A 6,009-nucleotide genomic window follows, 5' to 3' on the forward strand; every position below is an offset into this window, starting at 1 on the left:
CCTTGACAGGTGTGTGTGGGTGTGAATGCTTGAGAGAACGACAGAAGGGAAATCACGGATAGAAAGAGAGAGAGAGAGTTTTTGTGTGCTTTAACCTTTGAAAGGCTCAGAATTGTTCATGGTCTAGTAACCATAATGTCATGGCACATTTACTTAAGGCAGTAATTTCTATACCAGTCTTCTTCTCTCTTTTTTTTCTCCAACAAGCAATATTTTCAACACGCATACACACTGTATGGATATAAGTGTGTGACCTATGCAATTTACTCCTCTCACAAGAACCTGTGGGTATTCGCAATGGATGCTAGTGTAATGGGGTTTTAAATGTGGTGGAGAGAAAAGTGGCTCCCATCAAATTAGTCTTCTATTCGTTCCCACTTAGAGTTACAATAGCCATGCCTCGTCTCCTCAGCCAGGATTGCCTCTCACAGCTCAACCACAGGCTCTGCTCTTTGCAGAGCTGCCAATGCTGCAAGCCTAAGGATTTCAAGATACGCTGCCCAAAACATAGAAGAATAGTGCATTTAACCATTAGAGCAGCCTTGACAAACTTTTAATTGGTGTGATCAGAATGCAATAAAATATTAGAAATGTGAATGCAAAATATGTTAAAAGGTTATTGTTTTTGAATGCATATTAGAATATTATAACATCAGTCTTGCTTGATATAATTTTCTCTCGGCTATACTGACTTTTTCTCCTCTCTGTCTGTCTGACCCACTCATTTTTGTTGTTTTTTATACTGTTATGAAAATGATTGAAAAGCAAGTCAACACTGGCTTTAATATCTCCAACTTGTATTGAGTATACTGTCTGCCCAAAGTTTCTTGCCTCAGGCTCAGACTCGAACCAATCTCTCCTGGCACTGCAAAAATGACTATATATATTTATACAGATAGCGGGGTACTTCAGAAAATACGGAAACCATTGGCTAGTTCTTATATTCGGTGATCAGTGTTAACAAATCATCAAAAATGTATTGTTTTCAGGTTAAGGAAAGGTCTCATATTATGTTAAACTTAACTAACATTGGTATTGCTTGACATCATAGAGCAGCATAAAACGGACTAGGATTCTTAACTCCAGAGATAGCGAAGCACATTCATATCACTTTTCAAAATAAGACAATACCACTGGATCAAGTAAACTCTTCTTTTAGAAGAGCTCTCCTTGGCTCTGAATGAACTGTAACAGCCTAGTTATTAAAATCAATAGCAATGAGTACAATTTCTCCATTTCAGATTGACTCTTGACTCAATCAATAGATATCAAATTACCCTTCCTCTTGAGTGCATAATCTTCATCACAAAGAACAGAGTTAGACCCTGAATATAAATCAGTGTAGAACACGTAGAATACCAAAAATAATGAAGGAGCTCATTGAAAAATTGCACAATAATTAGTAGCTGCAGTCTTCAGATGCAAATCTAAAGAATGCTTTAATACAATTCATACAATTTACTTTAATGCAGTGAAAATGCTTGACGAGTGTAAAATAATGGTGGTTGTAGCAAAGAGACGTGTAAAGAGACGTGATAAACTAAAGCCAAAACCATGACAATAAACTGTGGATGGGGACATTATCATCCAGAAGAGCCTGTATGGATTTGCAGTAACGGTTCCCTCTAAGGCACATGTGTCAAAGTCAAGGTCCGCGGGCCACAGCCGGCCCGGCGTACATTTATATCCGGCCCTCGAGATCATTTTATATAGACGTACTATTATTGTTATGCATGGCCCGGTGATGTGAGGCGCTAATAATATACAAACTACAGATCCCATAATGCAGCGTTGCAGCCAGTGTTGCCAACTTAGCAACTTTGTCGCTATATTTAGCGAGTTTTCAGACCCCTTAGCGACTTTTTTTCTAAAAAAAAAGTCGCTAAAAAAAGACGTGAAAGCGCTTTTACTCTCAACAAGCAGCGGGTGCTGTAACGCAGTTAGTTCTTCTTTTATTCTTTTACTCTTATGCTGTTTTGTGGATCACAAGGTTTAAAACTACTTATAAACACACACACACACAAAGTAACTCCACCAGAGTGCCTATTTCGGGTCACTTTTGCCGGTCCAAGCCCAGGTAAAGGAGCAGGGTTGGAATTGTGACATAAAAAAAAACAATTGCTAAAAGAAATTTAATTTGTAGTTCTAAATAAATTCTAAATGCATTTAGGACGTTTTTTACTCACTTTATGTCTCTTCCACGATGTTATTTCTCTCTCCAACGACATAGGTTACAATTAGATTAGCATGACCAATTATGCAAATTAGGCGATGACGTCATTTAGTGACTTCTAGCGACTTTTAGGACAACCAATAGCGATTTTCCTTACTGAGGAGTTGGCAACACTGGCTGCAGCCTCCTTGCTGAACGCTAGGCTAACTGGGAACATTCCCGCGTCAATCAAGTCAAACTTCTGTTTGCGAAGCTAGCTGGTCACAATGGTGGAGAGAAAAGTTGATTCTGAAAGCAGAGCCTTTCAGCGCCAATGGGTGACTGAATATATGTTTACGGACATTGCTAGTAAACCCGTGTGTCTTATTAGTGGAGCTAATGTGGCTGTAATTAAGGAATTTAATTTAAGACGGCACTACGAGACAAAACGTCAGGATAAGCTGAAAAACCTAAATGCAGTGCAGAAACTACAGAAAGTAGAAGAGCTAAAGAAGAATCTGACATTTCAGACGTTTTTCACCAGAGCAAAATCACAAAGTGAACCTGTTGTGAAAGCAAATTTTATTGTAGCAGAGGAGATAGCCAAATCAGCCCGGTACCACTCTGAAGAGCCACTGATTTAAGAACACAGTTGTGTGAAAGAAGCAAAAACTTTATTGCATACTCTCTTGCCATGGATGAAAGTATAGACATGATGGACATTGCACAGCTGGCCATCTTCATCCCTGGAGAGGAAATATTGAACATTAAATCGATGCACGGGACAACGACAGGGAAAGACATTTTTTAAAACCTATGTCAAAGTGTAACCGACATGAAACTTCCCTGGGACAAACTTTTTGGACTTACAACAGATGGAGCGCCGGTGTTGTGCGGTGAAAAAAGCGGACTAGTCAGCAGGATGCGAGTAAAGATGCAGGAGGAGAACTGTACCGGTGAGTTAACAGCATATCACTGCATCATACACCAGGAAAGGCTTTGTGGTAAAGTTCTAAAAATTGAGCATGTAATAATCACCGTAACGCAAACCGTAAATTTTATCTGAGCTAAAAGTTTAAATCACGGTCAATTTCAGTCTTTTATGTGGGAAATAGATTCAGAGTTTGCTGACATTCCTTATCACACAGAGGTCTGTTGGCTGAGTTGGAATAAAAATTCTCAATAGAGTTTTTGAGCTCAGCAAGGAAATCTGTCAGTTCATGGACATGGCATGTATGATGCGGTGAAGGCATTTCAAGTGAAGCTGTCACAAATGCACCAGTGCAACCTGCCTCACTTTCCCTGTTGCCAAGTAATGTTGAACCAAGTCAGCGGATTTTGCTGAACTGCACCTGTGCAGATTCAGATGGAGCTGCAGTGCAATGATACACTCAAGGGAAAGTACGACACTGAATGGCCCGCACAGTTTATTAGTTCCATTCCTGAAGCAATGCCCAGCTCCGTCTACATGCAGCTCGAACCTTGTATTTGCTTTCATTTATTTTTTCTGGGGGTTTTGGCAGCATGTTCATATTTCTAACTTGCATAATTTTGACAGGATATATTTTTATGAAGAGCAAAATATTTAAAGTTAAAGTTTATTTATTTTTTAAGTTTATTTAATCTGGAATAATATTCCTGTCTGTTTTTATTCATATTTATGTTTAAAAACATTGTTTTAGTGTGTTCAATAAATGTTTATCTTGTTTGGCCCGGGACCTAAAGTGTGCCTTGAGTTTTGGCCCCCTGTGCAATTGAGTTTGACACCCCTGCTCTAAGGGGTTAAGGTAGCCAAAAGATGTTGGCCTAGTTTTGGCACCCAATCCTAACCATACTGTGAGTGAACACAAAAGTAAAGAGCAAGCGGAAACAAAAGCCCAAAGATAACACCAAAGTCAATAAAACACTTGCTGAGAATAAGGTGTGCATCTTATTTCATTACTAACTGACACATCTCTGTAGACCAGAGCTTATGGTTTTTGACACTTGCAAAATCCTATAATGTCACTGTATGTGTTACTGCTGACAGACCTCTCTTGCTGACACAGTAAGCACGAATATTACCAGTCACCTGAGAAAAAGTTTTCCCATTATTTTTCAACTAACACAGTTATAGAATGTGTACTATCTATAATTTCAATCCAAATTCACTAATGTCTCTCCTAAAGATATAGACTGTACAATGCAGTGCACCTTTGTGGAAATATCTCAATTTAGTGTGTGTGTGTGTGTGTTTTTGAGGTTTTGAGTACAGGTTTCCTTTTTTCAGTTTTGAGTTTTCTTTTTAAATTTTTAATTTAAAGGTATTTTTGTCACCTGCATATTTTTTCCCTTCTCTGGGTTCCTAAGGTTTCTAACAGCTTCGTTACTGGCATGACAACAGTGTTACTATTCAGTAGACTGAAGATAATGTAGGAATTGAGCCAAAAACTTGCAGGGGGAAAAAGGCTTGTAAACACTTTTTGGGGACATTTTGAAGCCATGATGAAATGAGGCGAGTAGCACACAATATTTAATGGATTCAAATAGAAAACACCAAACTGCTACAGGGAATTGATATTTTATATTTCCAAGTAGTATACTAGAAAGAAGTTTAGAGGTCTTTAATCTTTATTTCTTTTTTTGATGACAGTCTGCCTCCTTAGCTGTAATACAGTGGTAATTGTTATAAAGCACATACTGCAAAACTATAAATTGCACAACTCATATTTTGAACTGAACAATTATGTTATCAGCTTGGATTTTTAAGAAACATTAAGATATGGCGTTTTATTGCTGCTTTTACTATAAACAAATAATAAATTGTATTTAAAAGATAGGTATTGCCACTGGTTTGTAAATTCCTGCTTCAAAGCTTTGACCTAAGCAGTTCTGGTCTTCTAAAACCAGATGTCAGAATTTTTTATCTGACTGACAACCAAGGACACTGCTCACTCAGTCACAAAGTGGCCATACTCCACCGCAGTGACAAACCCAATGCACATATAAAGTCTAGCCAAAACTGCAAGACACATTTGTATTTATATGTGTAGTATGATGTCTGTAAAATTATTGATTGTTATCATAAAAAGGCACTTTCGATCGTGCATTTGCACCATCTTTTGAAGCTTTTGTAAATAAGCTAGTTTTCACTCAAAGGGGATGTCTGAGTTGTCAATGTCAGTGTTAGCATTAGCTACTTTCTTCTGAGAAATAATACACGACTCCAGCTGGAGACGCATGAAATGTAGCTGTCATTATAATTTCTATGGAGAAAATACAAATTTTTTCTTTAGTTAGTGGGTTGGCAGTGCAAGAAAGTAACCAATCTCTCCCTTTTCACAAATGTTAGCATTAGCTACTTTCTTCTGAGAAATAATACACGACTCCAGCTGGAGACGCATGAAATGTAGCTGTCATTATAATTTCTGTGGAGAAAATACTAATTTTTTCTTTAGGTAGTGGGTTGGTAGTGCAAGAAAGTAACCAATCTCTCCCTTTTCACAAATGTTAGCCTTAGCTACTTTCTTCTGACAAATAATACACAGGTTCAGCTGAAGCCACAAGTCAAGTAGCGACCATGAAAGTTTCTGTGGAAAACTGGTGGTCGGTTGTCTTTTCTCTATGCAAGTAAATTATCATTTTTTTCCTTTTTACAAATTTTGCTAAGTACATTCTGTAAAAAAAAAAAAAAAAAAAAAAACACTATCCCCCTCACACCACACACCTGACCACCCATCTACCAACCAGTCTGAGCCATGGTCTGAGCAACCCTCATCATTCAGGCTACTCACATGGGCTCTATACTCAGACCAAATCCATTTGCACTATTCTCAAGCACTTTGCACTCCAATATGTGCCTTAGCATTGTATGTCTT

At 38.1% G+C, this 6,009-nt stretch overlaps 1 long non-coding RNA gene across 1 annotated transcript; it reads right to left on the reverse strand.

Annotated features, from left to right (window-relative positions):
• Positions 1-2,691: 2,691 nt before the first annotated feature.
• LOC120730539 lies at positions 2,692-3,725 on the reverse strand. Its single transcript, XR_005695120.1, has 2 exons — positions 3,379-3,725; positions 2,692-3,100 (listed from the first exon to the last, which is right to left on the reverse strand). It is a non-coding gene; the product is annotated as an uncharacterized LOC120730539 (long non-coding RNA).
• Between the last annotated feature and the right edge of the window lie 2,284 nt (positions 3,726-6,009).

Source organism: Simochromis diagramma, unplaced genomic scaffold, assembly GCF_900408965.1.
Source record: "Simochromis diagramma unplaced genomic scaffold, fSimDia1.1 OVJJ01000293.1, whole genome shotgun sequence".
NCBI lineage: Eukaryota > Metazoa > Chordata > Actinopteri > Cichliformes > Cichlidae > Simochromis > Simochromis diagramma.